We start from the raw sequence: 17,260 nt of genomic DNA on the forward strand, positions 1-17,260 counted from the left end.
ATGCACCTTTACAAATGCAAGCACATTAGCCATTATATATTATGAAGTAGAAATTGAAGATTCCGAAGGAAGTCATACGTATAATGTAGAAATACTTATCTCAATTTATCTTCTGTCAGTTGGAAAAGATTGCACTCTATATCCCTTTAATTTCACAAACATATATAAATCAAATTTTGACGCCTGTTTAAGGGTGAAATGATGAAGCAAAACACATTGTAGGCTACTTTGCTTAAGGTGGATCATCACCCGGAAGTCAGTACATATTTTACCTCATCCCTTAACTACTGCGCAATTAAACGTTACATATTATAAATAGTGTGCTGTAAGATAAAGTTATGTTTCAGCTACGACAGAAGAAACTAATTCATTTGTTGTGTCTTCTGATATCGAAAAACGTGACAAATAAAAGAAAATATTTGATTCGTTTTACAATGAGCACACAAGATGGCTCTTGCTGTTAGATCTTGCTGGAAGTGCTCAATTTTATGAAATGTTTATTTGAATGTGTAAAGTACTTTAAAGCAACGATCTTAATACGAAATAGATATATTGTTTGATCGTTTTTCGTGTAATGTTTCACATTTTATTTAATTATTAATTTACATTTAAGGAAATATATTTTGAGAAGAAAGTTCCGCAGAACGCCATAATGCGTTCTTGCCAAATTTGTAAGTTTAATTCCTGGATTCTAGCGTTGCAGTTTGAGAAGCGGAACTTGGCTGTGCATTGCGGTAAGCATGGAAACTAATTTCTCCAGTAAGTATCCCAGCAAAATTCCATGATTACTTCATTTATTATCTGGCACCAGTAAACACTCGACACTACCTGGCAACGCCGTGCTATTCAAGCATTGTTTAGCGTAGCACCCAGAACACCTAGTGATCCACCTTAATAAAATGATAGCGCTTCGACATTTCCCTCATACAGATTGTATTTACTCTTGGATTGCATATTAATATGAAATTATCGTCTGAGCATAATAAGTAGAGGAGAACAAGTTAATGACGGTCACTACATTTTTTTCGAATAAGTATGGTTCGGTATGGAGACTTCACGATAGGTGCTGCACTTTGCCAATAGGCAAACTATTAGTTTTCGGTTTTTTTTTTTTTTTTTTTTTTTGAAGAAGTAGGAGTTGAATGTTTATTTTCATTGTGTTTCTTATAATTTCCGAAAGGAAGTTGAACTTGATGCTGAGATAGCTATAATTTATAATTTATTTATAAATTCAGAATTTGTGCTAAAGTTAGATTCGTATTATAATCTTAGATTAATTGTATGCTCATACGAGTATTATTTCGCTTCAGTGTTTGTTTCTAGATAAAGAAGTATAACATATTCGACCATATCGTTTGGGACAATGGCAGTCAACTGACCGGACTTTTCTACGCATGATCAGCATTCCCCATATTGGATTTTTTATCATTCCTGTTTCTTTTGTACACATCAGAGGAGAATTTTACTAACACAAACATTGATCTGTATTTTTGTAAATGGTCCGAAACTACAAAAGGACTACTATGAAAGCGTCATGGACGCAAAAGGACTTGAAATGTACACTACAAAACATAACATTGGAGAGAACATCGCTTCATGTTACTGCTAAAGCTACAGGAACTCCTTTCAGTACGTTGCAAGAGAGATTGAAAAAAAAAAAAAAAAAAGTGGCATCCTTGGTGCGACATTCAGTGTTCATGAAAGATGAAGAAGAAGCAATTGCAAATAAACTGAAATTATTAGCAAAATGATTTACTCTTTAACTCCAAATGATCTTCGCTGATCAGCATTTAGTTCGCTAAAACAAGCACCATTAAGCGCAACTTGAACCGAATGGCTAGAAGAGATTGATTTGCACATCAAGATTTTCCCGAAACACCTGATCAACGGAACATTGTCCTTGCGTCGTTGCAACAGAAAAATAACCTCTCCGATCTCCAACATAGCACCTCTTTAGTTGTTGATGTGGCTTTGCATTATTTCGTCTTTGCCTTCTTTACCTTCAAATACTGAAACTTCCACATAGTATTAAAGAATAAATGTAAGTAAGAAGCACTCTGAAATACTGACAAAAACACGCACGAATGAAGTTTTGCATCTCAGGAAGAAAAAGAAGAAAACCGCAGCGACCAAAGGAAGGGATATCGTTCTAATGATAAAGAAATTCCTGTATCGAAAAGAAAAATAAAAGTTATCATACGAGTTTAGCTGAAAAGGTTGATGAAACCATGATCAAGGAAACGGATCTTACATCTATTCTTAGAACTTTACGAGAAAACAATGTTGTTTGTACTCCTGAAAATGCGAACTATATAATTTGTGGAGAATTTGGTAAGGATGATGAATTGTGGTATCGCTCTAAACAGTGTTGTTATTGGGTTCATGAACAATGCAATGGGTATGATTAATATTTTTAAAAGTAGCTAATAAGATTGAGAAGTAAGAAATAGAAAAAATATATTAGCTTAGGTCAAACTTACAAGCTTCTAAAGGAAACCTTTTAAATATAAACTATAGAAACTATAAGTTGACTAATACGAGTTTACGTTAGTCCCTTGTAGTTCATTACACATTACTTTACAACTACTGAATATTTTATGTTTGAAGTAAAGGTTTAGCTATATGAGAGTAAAATAACGTACATTTTGTAACTTTAGGCGAGTGAAATATTGATAGTTATTTAATGAACATATTCTTACATGCCAAAAATGATGTAATTTTTAATAGGGCTATTGTGAATTTTATACATAAATGTATGTATCATGGAAATTCCATGCGCGTGGGAAATTTCGCTCTACAGTATATATCAATTTTTTAAATCGTGGACATCGGTTTGGTATAGATTCGAGCTTGTGACTTTGCAGGGTTGTAGTCGAAAGACTACTATATCTATCAGAAAGATATCACTTGTTTTATGTTCATATTCGAGGAGTAAATTAAAATTAGGTGACACCTGTTCCCCCATCTTCCCTACCCATTTAATTTCCAACTGTGTCATCGCTTGTATTACAATTCCATCACTTCACAACCTCGAGCGACTACCAAGAAAACGACAACTGCAACTGCATGGTGGGGGGTTGATGGTAGAAAGAGGAAATCAAAATTCACGTTTATCAGGCTAGTTGCGTGAGCGTGATGGGGAGAAAACTTGCTTTGTTCTCCTATTAGTTTATCTGGAATGAACCGTATTTTAATGCACTTTAATGATCTATGTAATTAGTAAGGCTCAGATTTTTGGTGCTCCATCAAATCGTAGAATTTGCTGGAGGATAGCTGAAACAGTGTTTTCAATTTAGCACATAACTTTCGAGATTCCAAATGCGAAATTTATGTCCACTAAATTCCACCACAAAAGAACCTTTCTCCAACCAGTCTAGAAATTCGTACCAAATTTTATATTTTCATGTGTTATTGTAAAACTAATTGTTTCTTTGCTGAAATGGAAAAAAAGTTCTACTTAAGTTTCTTTACCACATTCAATTGATAAGGAGACAAAGGGACTACTGTTTCCTCCAAATCCAGTTGTCGCAAGGTGGGACAGTTGGATATGTGCACTGGCGCAAACCCCGGGGGGATGAGGGAGACATGTCCCCTCCAATCTTCGAACTGAGGGAACTATCCCCCCAATAATCCGATTTGAAAGTGTTTTTGGGAAGAAATGTGATGATTTGTGTCCGATTTCCACAAAGGAAAATGCGATGAAACTGATGTCTCCCAGAATAAGTCTCAAATCTGCAGCCTCCCAATGTTGAAGGCAACTCTGTTCCCCTGATCCTTCACAGCATTGTTTTTGTCTTTCAGCTTCATAAATATTTTGAACATCGCTAAAAAAAAAAAAAAAAAAAAAAAAAGGCCCTATCCGTCCATCCCCCCTAATGTTGAAGACAGATTTGCGCCACTGGATATGTGCATTAGTATTCTATTGTGAAAATTCCGATGAAAAAGGACTTTTCTTGCAAAACTGATCTCTCAGAGCCAGAATTTGTGACCAATGCTCAGAAACTTATTACTATTAATAATAAAACATACGGGTTATCCTCATTAAATTTTCTCACTCCATTTCCTTTAACTAAATCATGTTATGCTGCAGTTATTAATGAAACATTTTCTTCTAAAATATGATGCAAATTATAAGGCGTTTCCGGAAAACTCTACCCAAAGAATATCACCCCTAAAAAAAATTATCCCTTGCAGATTTTTCCATTAAAAATACTTACGTTATATGTTAGGGTTACTAGTGAAATATTTGTTTATAAAATAGCAACAAAATAGCATGAGTCGTATATTACAGAACTCAAAAACTCACTCTTAAGAGTAACTAACCCTCATGAATATTCTGATAGAAGTGATGTATATAACTTTATGCAAATATTAATGGAATATTTATTTTTGAAACAAGAACAAAATCTCCTGATTCGTTTTTAAGAAAGAAGTCTGAAAAAACACCACCAAGAATAAACTACCCTTCGTAGATTTTTCCAGATAAATACGTTATGTCATTTTATCAGTATTTATGAAATATGATCAAAATCGCCTGAGTCGCTTTTGAGAAAATTGTCCGAAAAAAAAAACTAATCCCAAGAATACAGTAACCCTTGTACATTTTCAGGACAAATTTAGTTACGTCGTAGCATCAGATTATTAAAGGAATATTTATTTATTTATGAACTATGAACAAATTCGTCTGAGTCGTTACTTGAGAAAATTGAAAAAGAAGAAACTCAGACCCCAAAAATAAACCACCTCTCATACATTCTTTTAGGACAAATTAGTTATGCCTTATTGTTCAGGTTAATAATGAAAAATTTACTTATGAAATATGAACAAAATCACGTTAGTCGTTTTTGAGAAAATTGTCCGGAAAGAACTCACCCCCAAGAATAAACTACTACTTTACATTTTTCCCAAGACAATGAGTTTCTATGACTCAGTGTCACGTAATTAATAAAATATTTATTTATGGAATATGAACAGAATCTCGTGAGTCGTTTTTGAGAAAACCATCCGAAAAAAAAAATAGCCTCGAGTTATAAGTCACTCTTTGTACATTTTTCAGGACAAACGAATTATACCATATTGTCAGTGAAATACGAAGAAAATCACCAGAGTCGTTTTTGAGAAAATTGTCCGCAAAAAATCACCCCGAAGAATAAACTATCATTCGTACATCATTTCAGAACAAATGAGTTATGCCTTATTGTCAGGTTAATAATGAAGTATTTATTTATAAAATATTAACAAAATTGGTTATTTCCGAGAAAATCATTCGAAAAAACTCACCTTCAAGAATAAGCAAATTAGTAATGTCATATTATCAGGTTTTTAATGAAAGATTTAATTATGAGATACAGTATAAACAAAATTGCGCGAGTTGTTTTTGAGAAAATTGTTCGGAAAGCACTCACCCCCAACAATAAACTACCCCTCTGTATTTTTCTCAAGGCTAATCAGTTACGCCTCATTGTCAGGTAATTAATAAAATACTTGTTTATGAAATTTGAGCAAAATCGCGTGAATCATTTTTGAGAAAATCGTCCAATAAAACTCAGCCCCCAAAATAAACTACCCCTCTCGATTTTTCCAGAAAAATCACTTACATCGAAGTATGGAGTTGTTATTGAAAAATTGATTTCTAATACTATATATAAACAAAATCATTTGAGCTGGTTTCAAGAAAATTGCATTTTTTTATTTTCATCTTTTAGTAAACTACCCTTATTTTATGGGATAGAAAAAAAATTAAAAAAACAAACTCAGGGAGATCATATAAAAACCTTAAGTTTAAAATTTGGTCTCTAGATGAGTGTCCATCAGGACGGACAGATATCGAAAAATCGATTTTTCGGTATGTATGGGGCATGAAACATGTAAATTCGTTGATATCTCAAAATTGATTTTATTTCTTGTCACGATCACCATATTGTCTTCCTTCATTTTGTCGCTCGAAAGTAAAAATGGCACTAATGTTATTAACGAACTGTATGAAGTTCATGGTTACAAAATGCCCCAACCTCCAACCTCTTTAAAACTTGGAAGATCAACTAACGTGACGCTCCTGCAGCTAGCGTGAAAATAAAACATGCTTGCTTGATGTCTGTAAACCGAGAAAGTCTGGCATTTTCCAACACTGAGGTGATAAATGTTTTTTTTTTCTTTTTTTCAAATTCAATTCATTTCAATTTCACTTTTCCACGTCTTGAAATGTTAACAAATCGCAGGTCAAATTGTTATATTCCTTTACATTTTTCGATCTTCAATTAAATACATATTTTCCAAGTGTCCAAATATCTAGACGCACAGAATTTGATACAAAAATATTAAAATTAAGTTTGTGATGTAGTATAATTTAAGATTTTTTTCAGTCCACCAAAACGGTGTTTTGCTTCCATATTTCTACCCACCAATTTCAGTACTTTTTTTTCCACCAAAAATTCTGATCCTAGTAGTTGGATTCTAGGCAGAAAAAGTATAATGAAGTCTCAAAAATGTCACCTGTTTAGTGTAATTTAGACAAGAGGAGCAACGAAGTGTACTCAGATTTTTGCAGGATACACAAAAAACTTTGAAATTCATAAAGAAGTGGTGGAAATGTATAATGCTAAATGCATTTACTGCAGGAGCATCACTAGTGCATTTTCTAAGATGTTTGAATAAACCTTAACGATTAGTTTCATTGCGGTGGTCCCGTAACTCTTGCAACAACAATTACTGTCTGAAACATTCAGAAGGCAAATCGGAATTATAACCTGCAAATATTGGCACGGAATGATCACCTGCAAATATTGGCAATTTCGTAGGGTAAATACAACATACGATATAGTATAGGACATATTAAGACTTTCACGAAGTTAGTGCATAATTGGCTGCCCAAAGCCTGACAGACGATCTCATAAACCAAATATATGTTATCCTGGGGTCACTTGTTGCGTTACATACACGAAAAACAAATCACTGTGGAAAGTACATTTACAAGCGATAAACCCTGAGTGTTCCTTTACACTCTGATAATAAAGCTGTGCAGTAAAATATGAAAACATTTCGACTAAAAAAAAAAAACTTTTAAAACACCTTAAGACGGGGGTAACTTTGCACAAAATATGAAGAGTTGCACAGTCTTCTGCCGGTGAAACCATGAACTGTAAAGAGAAAGTGTCAACTGTCACCGTAAGATAGAACATCTAACTGTATTTTTGCTATAATGTTGGCGGTTAACATCAGTTCTATTATCCGCATTTTTTGTTGTTGTAGAAGTATGAAAAGCACTCACTGTAAAGGCCGACAAAATTTGAAAAATATCACCTACAAGAATTTCTGTTAAAGTTAAGTCAGTTTCGTAAAATACTACTGTGTTTAATTAAACTTTGAAGCAATAGTTGAAATTGAAGTGTGAAACGTTTTAAAGTCATAAAACTGGGAGAAGGCGGTTTCAGTCTCTAACCGGGGTTAGTTTGCACAGGTCCAAAGTAACCCCTTAGGTAGGAAGTTACTACTGCGGATACCTCCTGCATTCTAATTTTAGGTAAATTTCCTATTTAGGTAGATTCCGGAATGGATTTCTTGTTGGAAAACAAATTATGAACAGTGGCGGATCCAGAAAAATAGTTTGAGAGGGGCTTCACTCAGAAAAAGTTTATTTTAGAAATCACTAGACTTTAGGGGGGGGGGAGCTTACAGCTTATACGCATAGGAATGATTAACAATAGATTTTTTTTTAATCATGCAATTTGGGTGGGCTTCAGCTTGAAATTCCCAAACCCAGTAAATCTTCCACTGATTACGGTTGGGATGATATTCTTGGACATAAGGAACAACCAAGGCAAATCAGTTCACGGGGATTTTTTTCCTGTTCCTGAGTTGGCATTTTTGTGGGGCATATGCTAAACTATCAGAATTTGATTCCTGTGCCGGTACCAGAAAATACATAATTTTCTTTACAAATATCGATAATTCATACTAAGTACTGATACCGGTACCATCATTCTAATATTAATATTTGTAGACTGCATGCAGTTTTGTGTAGGAAGTGAAATGTATAAATACTGAAGGAAAAACATTACACAGAAACATTAAGTTCATATGTTGAACATACTTTTTTATATGTTGTGCAAAGTATCCCCACCTATGGGGTAAATTTGCACGAAAGTTTATAGTTTAATAACATTTTAATAACTATGGTCATACTGAATGTTTACTAATGCACTTCCACGAATGTTTTCTTTATATATATCTCTAGCTATTATACAACCTCTGACAATAAAGTTCGGTGAATGAAGTCGCTGTGCTCGACCTGGCAACACTGGCGCAACGAAACACTGCACACGTGTTGCAACAGGTGCCGCCACACGGTGTGGACCCATCGTTGTTCAGTTGTGAGTTAACTATGGTCTGTGTGAGACGCGTTATACCAAGTGAGTTAGTGTGTCCGGTTTCAAACTGATAACAGTAAAATGAACGAACAAAGGATCAATTTGAAGTTTTGTTTTAAGCTTGGCAAGACACCGGAAGAATCCTATGCTATGCTAGTACAGGTTTATGAAGATCAAGCAGTGTCCTTGAAATGTGTTTACTAGTTGTTGGGCCGTTTTCGAAAAGGGCGGGATAGTGTTTCTGATAACCCCCGTAGCGGAAGGCCGTCAAGCTTTGGCATAGACGAAAACATTGAAAAGGTTAGGACATTAATCACGAACGATCGCCGATTAACTGTGGGAATGATTGCTCAGGAGTTGAACATTAGTCGTGGGTCTGCGAGACTTATCCTCACCAATGACTTAGGAAAAAGTAAATCATGTTGTCGACTCGTGCCACATTACTTGACTGATGACCAGAAGCACGCACGTGTTCTTGTCTCATAGAATTTTATCGCTATGGCGGATGAAAATCCAAATTACTTAAACCGTATTGTTGCTTTGGATGAATCCTAGTGTATGAGGTACGATGTGGAAACAAAACGCCAAAGCATGAAATGGCGTTCTCCTGTATCACCTCGTCGGAAAAAGGTCAAAGAAGTAAATTAAACATCAAAACGATGCTAATCACCTTTTTTTGACAGTAATGGCATAATCCACAAGGAATTTCTACCTAAGGAAATAACATTGAATGCTGCTACATATGTTGAAATTTTGAGACGTTTCAGGAAACGTGTACAAGGGGTGCGGTCCCAGTACTCAGAACAAGGTTCGTGAATTCTAGTTCACGACCATGCTCACCCTCACACAGCCAATATCGTCAGACAATTCCTGTCCCAAAAGGAGTGATGCAAATTGACCATCCACCATACTCGCCAGATCTGAATCCTTCCGACTTCTCCCTGTTCCCACACCTCAAACTCGCGTTGAAAGGAAAGATTTAACGATATTCCAGATATCCAACGAAACTTGATGAGGCTCCTGAGTACCATCCCGAAAGAAGATTTCTTAAAAAGTTTCCAGGACATGTACAGCCGTGCTCAGCATTTCATAGCTGCGGGAGGGGACTATTTCGAATGACACTAAGGTAAGTGTCATTCATATTGTATCTAATTTCTATTTACGGGATCATTCACCGAGCTTTATTGTCAGAGGTTGTATATTTAAAATACAATGTTCTAAATCATTGCGTTTGTAAGTTACGTGCGATTTTCTTTAAAATTCCTTAAATCTGGTGCAAAGTAACTCCGTCTTACGGTATTTAGAAAAAAAAATCTACCGGCAGCGTTTTGGGATGTACAAGGCACTCTTATGATGGAGTTTTGCATACCTTGGACTACTGTCTGTAACCACCTATGCAAACATGTTAAGAAAGCTACGTTGTTAACTATCAGAAAGATATCCCTCGTTTGTACAGAGCCGACAAGAATCAGAGATTCATATGAATAAAATATCCAACCTTACTTTCCGGTTTTATCATGATATGAAGCAGGAAACGGAAATATGTGTTATTTCTTTCATGACATTCTTGTCGGAAGCTATAGTGTCATCCAATGGATTTCTGCGCATTTGGACTGTTAAAACGACGTTTACAACATTGACCTCACTTGACTCGTAGTGAATCTCCAAGGGAATGGAAGTCCTATGCTTGTGCTCCAATGCAATTTGTTGCAGTGGAAATTGCGGTGTCGAGCGATACTCAATGTAGCTGGTTGTCCGATAAAATTTAACCAATGGTGACTGGACGTCTTTCATAGAGTGAACACCTTTTGAAAATTAGTTGAACACAGCACAATCAACCTTATGTAACTGATATATGCATGTATTTTCATATAAATATTTATTTATATAGCCTAGTGGTCATGAGTTGTTCAAACTTTCACTTTGTCCACTGACAGTAATTGACAGAATTTTTAGTAATTGACAGAAAATTATCGTATTTAGATTAAGGGTTTTGAGAAAAGAGTTCTTTTCAGCAGTAAGTCTATATGAAAAGTGGATTTATAATTTAACATAAGATCCGAATCAATGAGCTCTCGTCTGGAATCGAACCCAGGTTTCCTATTGCACATAGCCACGAGTGAGCTCTATTATTGCTTTTTAGTTTAACGTTCCACGATTATGCAACGAGGCTAAGGGAGAGGATGATGGATGGATGATAATGGTGCAATGACGTAAGTGGGATGAAACGGGAGAACCCACACACATGCTGCTGTCCACCACAAAGCCCACTCGGCAGGAGCTGGAATCAAATCAGGGACCCTACACGCAAGAGGTGAACGCTCCACCACTGAGTCACCACAGTGTAATTATCGTATAGAATTGAACAGTTCTGCATTGGTCGGAAATGGCATGGTCGCAAAAGATACTAAAATGTAACAGATGGTAGGATCTAAAGCGAAATGTCGTCTACTGCAATAGAATTTTCTCTCTAGGTCGTGCTATGAGAACATCTTTACTTCTTTTAAAAAATTCGTTGTTAGTCTTTCTTCCAGAAAGTTTTGTCCGGGAGGGTGTCAAAATTAAAATTTGAGGGGACTGCACTGTGCCAGTACTAGTTAAGGGATGTAACCTGGATAAGAGACATATGTAATCGCACTTTCATTGATCTTAGCTCCGGGAACGATAGTTTACCTCGAGGGGGAAGGTGAATGATTAATTCCTTCAGAAGTATGCCTGGAAGACACACAGAGCATTATAGTTTGATAGCATCAGCTTAATTCAAAGTACAAAATTTGATCAATGACTTCCAAACGTAATCAACCAGTTTCCAGGATACATCGGTTCAATGAGTCTTCAGCTGCGGTCATTGGTTTTCTTCGCGCTGTGCCTTCTAGCAGATACCTCATGTTTGTGTCTACTTCCAACAACGGAAAGAGCAATCACAAACATTTTGAGTTTGTTGAACTTGGTTTATAATCTACGTAGTCCTCATTCTCAGCAAACCATGTTTATGTTTGTGCAATTGCGGCAGGGCAGGAACCGGAAGATTTATGAAGATTCTAACTCCTATTTTGGCGACGTAATAATGTGAAGATACCGTGTACCGTACGTGTTTGATTTGGAAATTTGGGTGGAAGGATCGAAACACCTGATGATCCAAGAAAAGTAACTGGAAACTTGCTTCACCATGTTAATAAAGAGACAGAAGGAGTTCAGTGGCTGTTGGTTTAGCCTTGAGAATGCTAATCAGAGTTTAGCAACAGTTAACTGTTCATTTTCTCCTTCTTCTTCTTCTTTTTCATCTTTATAGTTGATCGATTGCCAGTTATAACACCTTGTACTGTCACTTTACCTGTTCGTCCTCGAGTCACAAACCATTGTGACGTCACATAGAGAACAATCCAGATAACATGCCTACGAAAAAAGAAAGTGAAAATTGTCAGCTGACAGTTGTTCACAAGATCTGTTTGGAGAAGTAAGCACAGATTTACGATTGTTAGTTTCGTGAAATTGATTTCTCAAGACAATTGATCAATTATTACTAGTACTTCTCCGTAATTATAAGCCTTAACGTAGCCATCTAACTAATTTAGTTGAAATTTATTTCTTTACTCTTCCGTGCAAAAAAGGGAAGAGCATAAACCGGATGTAACTCATGACGATATATTCTCTATTCATACGACGCCCGCGTACTTACCAGGTTTATTGTGAAAAAAAGGCAGAAATACTGTAACGCGTAAACGGAAACGGCTAGCTGTTACATTTCTCTTCAATTCGTTTTCCACAACACGATTCTGGCGATCAGAACACTCGTTTTGTTGTGTTCGTTTTGTCTATTGCGTGTAATTTTCACGCGCATTATGTGAATAATTTTCCACTATGTTATGATCATCGTCAGTACGGTTACCTTTTTGTGAATGAGGTAAGTTCTTAAAAAACCGATTGCAATTATTAGCCCTATTATTTGATTTCTTTTAAATATATATTTACAGTTTTTAGTTGTAAGTTTCTTTCTTTTAAAATATAAATTATGTTTAAACTTCATAGCTTGCTTTTAAGGTCAAAAGTTACTAAACTGACTGAAGGACATACAATATTATTAATTGTGTAATACGGCACCTTTTCACGTACAGAACGGATTATCAGTACTGTACGCATTTTTTTTTTTTAAAGGGAGGGTAGATTCTAGTATCTATTTCTATTAGTACTCAAACTCCATTTTTTGTATTTAACCATTTTCATTTTATTTATTTATTTTGGGTGTAGGCTAAACCCAGAGATCTATCTTTGTGCGTGTATAAATACGATAAAATTTTAGCAAAATAATATGTTAGTGGACGAGGACATATATGCTTTCTTAATAACGGAACAACTTCTTTTCTTTTTCTAAAATAAATAATCAGTTAATAATACAGAGGGTTTGTATTAAGAGAATGGGAGACTATTTTAAAGCTAACACAAGTCGATCGAAAAAAATATAGGCTATATTGACGCAATCTTCTTTTTAACACGTTGTATGAAAATTATGTTATTCCCTGGTTCGATCCCAGCTCGCGCCGTGTGGACTTAGTGGTGGACAAATACCGTGCTCGTGGATTTTCTCGGGGTTATCCCGTTTCCTCCCACTTTCTTCATTCCACCATTTCACTCATCTCTCATCATCACCGTCTTCTTTAGCCTAACCGGCATAACCATGGGACGTAAAACAAAGATTTCATTTCATTTCATATTATTAGACCCTATTAAAACAAACTATAAATATTAATTGTAATGTGTATAATCTCATACATACTAAAGAGAAAACATTTGCGAGTTATCCGAAACTACTCAACCGATTTCGATAATTCTTTTAATATTGAAGAGTCTTCTTCCGGGTGGTAATCAGTGTTTTCTTCCAGACATGTTTTTTGGGGGGCACTGCCCCCCTCCCCCGAGCTCTGAGTGTGTCCCCCCGGAAAAGACCAAAATAATACATTTACAATATAATAATAAATAGAATAGTACCAGCAGTGCCCTCCCGGAATACTGTGTGTGCCCCCTGGAACATTATGTCTGAAAGAAGTAGGGTATACTGGTGGTAATTATGCTTTGATTCTACGAAGCTCAGCAATGAAAGATGGAAGAAGATTTTTCTTTTTTGGAAAACAGGTTATTGCATAGGCTAGTTAAACTATTATTACATATTGGCATTGTTTGTTCCAGGCATGCTTCTTGAAGGCTTAGCACCCCGGGCGTTGTCTACACACTTTCCCTCCGCCGCACCGGAGCTAGTAAATCAAGTTGCGATTACATGTCATTCTTTAGCACAGTACGTCTTTTAGCAAATGGTATCCCAGTGCAGCATCCTTATGTTTTGATTGTGCCTCCAACCCTAGGTACAAAATTTTGTGGAAGAAAGTCTGCATATTAGTTTTCAACCGTTAAACACAAAGATACAGGATTTGGTATATAAAAGCTTGTTGAGACGCTGAATGCGAATAAATCATCCATCTATTCAATATGGTAGACATAAGGGAAAGATTGGCAATTTTTTGTAATATATGAAATTTGATGTAAGGGGGTCCTTTCGATCTACAACAGAAACGAATATCACATTAAACAACACGAATTTCAGAAATTCTTTCTCTCGGAGAAGTACGAGGGCGTTCCATATTGATGTACACTTTATTATTATTTTTTACTTATAAGAACCTTTATCCTCGTACACTTTCTCGAACATAATCTCCATTAAGAACTATACACTTGCGCTATCGGTGTGGCAACTTCTGTATGCCTTCTGCGAACCACTTTTTCGGAATCTGTCTAACCCACGTCTTGCAGTTCCTGGAAGTCGGCGAAATGATGTCCTCGCAGCAGTTTCTTCAATGCCCCGAATAGGTGGTAATCTGAAGGGGCCAAATCAGGAAAATAAGGTGGGTGTGGCAGCACCTGGAACCTCAGCTCATTAATGGCAGTCGTGGTTGCCCGACTCGTATGGGGACGAGCGTTGTCGTGTTGCAGGAGCATACCTTTCGCCCATTTTCCTGGTCGTTTCCTCTGAGTTGCACGGCACAAACTCCGAAGTGTTGTCACGTATGACCCGCTGTTAATGGTGGTCCCGGGTTCCAGCCAGTCAATGAGGATGATTCCATCCTTGTCCCAGAAGAATGTGGCCATGCGTTTGCCTATGGAGGGTTGTGTACGGAAGTTCTTTGGCATGGGGCTGCCTATATGCTTCCACTGCATTGATTGGGCTTTGGTCTCTGGTTCATGGTAGTGCAGCCAAGTCTCGTCGCCAGTAACGAGTTTGGACATGAAGCCTTCTGGATCCTGTCTGTAGCGTTGCAGAAGATCACTGCTCACGTCCTTGCACTGTTGTCTTTGTGCTGCATTCAGGGATTTGGGAGCCCATCTGGCAGACACCTTGTCCGTCTTAAGGTGTTCGTGCACTATGCGGTGCAGAGTGATTCTAGCAAGTCCTGTAGCCTCCTCCAGTTCCGTGAACGTGATGCACCTGTTGTCCTGAATAAGTCGCTTCACTCTTGAAATGTTCCCTGGTGTTGTCACAGTCACTTTCCTTCCGGAACTGGTTCCCTTCTTCGTTGATGTACGGCAAATTTTCCAGCCGTCTATCCAGTTGTATACGGTTTTGCGTGACAGCACAAGCACACACTCTCCACATACTGCTACCAATCGCCTGTGAATTTCCGCAGTCTGTACACCCTCTTTCCACAGAAACCACGTTGTCCAGCGCTGTTATTGCTGATCACCTTTCCTGTTGTCCGCTCACGTATTTACATTTGTTGGTGAAATGTGCTGTAGTTTGCAGGAATTATGCTTTTCTGTATTAGTATTCCTCCTGAAGGCAGACCTAACTAGTAAGTACTACTTCGTTCCAATTGTAATGACGAGCTCAATGGTGGACCCTGAAAGAAGAAAGAAAAAAAAAAAAAGAAAAGGAAAGTGTAAATCAATATGGAACGCCTCTCGTAAAAATAGAAACCAATATAGCGAGGAAAAGGTACCGGTATGTTTATTTGTCTTGATTTGTAGGATATCAAGGGACGACACCCGCTATGCTGGGGCTTTTTAGTACACAGAATTGTAATACTTCACTTGCACAATTTCGAAAATTTCGCCTCAAAAGTGTGGAGAGAAAATTCAATATGGCACACAGGGTTGGCATAGAAAACTCTTTTTTTTTTTTTTTTTTTTTAGTTTTCATGACAATCCCTATATGAAGACTAGAAATTTCGTACATAAAATCTTTTTAATATGCACAATACGAACATCTCATTTTATATGCACGAGTTATCATACCAGTTATAATATTAATAACTTCTGAAAGAATTAGATGAAACTTTCAATATCATTATATTCATCTTCTATAAATACTGTTGCCACGAGACGAGAAGTACATTTTCAAGTTAGAGACAGGACGAAAAATATGGCAGTTCTCGTCTCGTGTGTTCGAGATGAGAATCGAGATAGAACGAGAAATTTCACGTCTCGTGGACAAGAGTAGTTCATCCAATTCTTAGACCTCAAACACTGTTTTAATGTTACATAAATCACTGTATAACACCTATAAATTGGTATTGTAATTGTCCGAACACAATTATGAGCATTTATCAACATTACAGATACACAAGTCGTTAAAAGTAGATTCTAACAATAACTACGGTTTAAATGTCGTTATATCAGGGTGCGCATCCACAGAAGGTGTCCACCGAGTCCGGACCAGGAGGGACGATCGGGGCAATTCCCCCCCCCACACACACACACACAGAAAAGGAAACTTTCTTATTTTATATATAAATAAACCCCATCCCAGGGTTTGAAGCTTTAAAAGCAGCTCTAAGTAGCAGTATTACAACCCACTGCCTATTCCAGAAGTCCGTCCTGGATCCGCTCCTGGTCCGGACTCCCGAAAAAAAAACTTCCTAAAAATCAATATACATTTATACACTTTCTCGATAAAACTATACTTGTTTAACAGGAAAATGATCGATGTAGCATGAACATTTGATTTTACACTTCATCTGTACTCTTTCTCTTACTAAAACAATGTAGTTCTATCACTTTTTTTTTTTTTTTTTTTTGAAAATGTAGTTGGAAGTATTTTATCGTCTTATCGTCTTATATCGTAAGTGGACCTATCGTCTTATTGGTGCAGAATAATATGCGTTCAATACTATATAGACGTAATGGCTTGTAGTATTAAACTACCCTCCTATAGCTTGGACCTTTCGTACATTATAGTATACCCTTCGGTGAGTTCTCTCGTAAAGCGGAAGGAATCTAATAACTTCTAGATGATTTTTTTTAAAAGCACGGCATAAATGTACGAAACTAGATTTTTTTTTTGAGAATGGAGAAAAGACTAGAACATTTTTATAGAATCGATACGAGACAAGACTTCTTCACAATTTTCTGTAAGAGACGAGAAACCCTTACTTCTCGTCTCGTGTCGTCTCGCGGGAAAGTTTTTCTAATCTGTTTTCTCGAATGAAGGAATACCTACGAGGCAAGGATTGAGAATGCCTAATCTTTAAAAGGTGTCATGATAACTATGTCTCATTCCGGAAAATGCATTTGTTTCTGTTAGAGTAGGGTTTCTCAAGTCGGGGGTCGCGCAGATAAGAGGCAAAGATAAATATAATTAAAATCTAATACTGGAAAATATTTTAAAATATTATTTTGAATTTTGTTCTGGTAGGCATATTTTTTATTTTTATACATACTGTTAAGAACAATAAAAACTAGGTCTACTAAACGTTTTCAATAGGTGCAGAGTTGTTCAAAAATCCATTTAAATGAAAGAGGTATGATATGAAACTAATGAGAACTGCATATTGAAATACCAACAAAATACAAATGCAACGAAACTTGCATGTTAAAATACAATTAAAATTGAAAGCTAATAAGATACT

At 36.5% G+C, this 17,260-nt stretch overlaps 1 protein-coding gene across 2 annotated transcripts in view; it reads left to right on the plus strand.

Annotated features, from left to right (window-relative positions):
• Positions 1–17,260, plus strand: part of LOC145669249 (putative transporter slc-17.2) — a 127,766-nt gene that overhangs the window by 24,515 nt on the left and 85,991 nt on the right. The window contains exon 1 of one of the 2 annotated variants that reach the window (XM_081737569.1): positions 11,820–12,270. The exons of the other annotated variant lie outside the window; for it this stretch is intronic. The gene's annotated coding sequence lies outside the window, so the exon portion shown is untranslated. Of the gene's footprint in view, positions 1–11,819; positions 12,271–17,260 lie in introns of those variants that run through there. 2 annotated transcript variants of the gene reach the window in all.

The sequence above is a fragment of the Thermobia domestica genome, chromosome 13, assembly GCF_964235325.1.
Source record: "Thermobia domestica chromosome 13, izTheDome1.hap1.1, whole genome shotgun sequence".
In the NCBI taxonomy this organism is placed as follows: Eukaryota; Metazoa; Arthropoda; class Insecta; order Zygentoma; family Lepismatidae; genus Thermobia; species Thermobia domestica.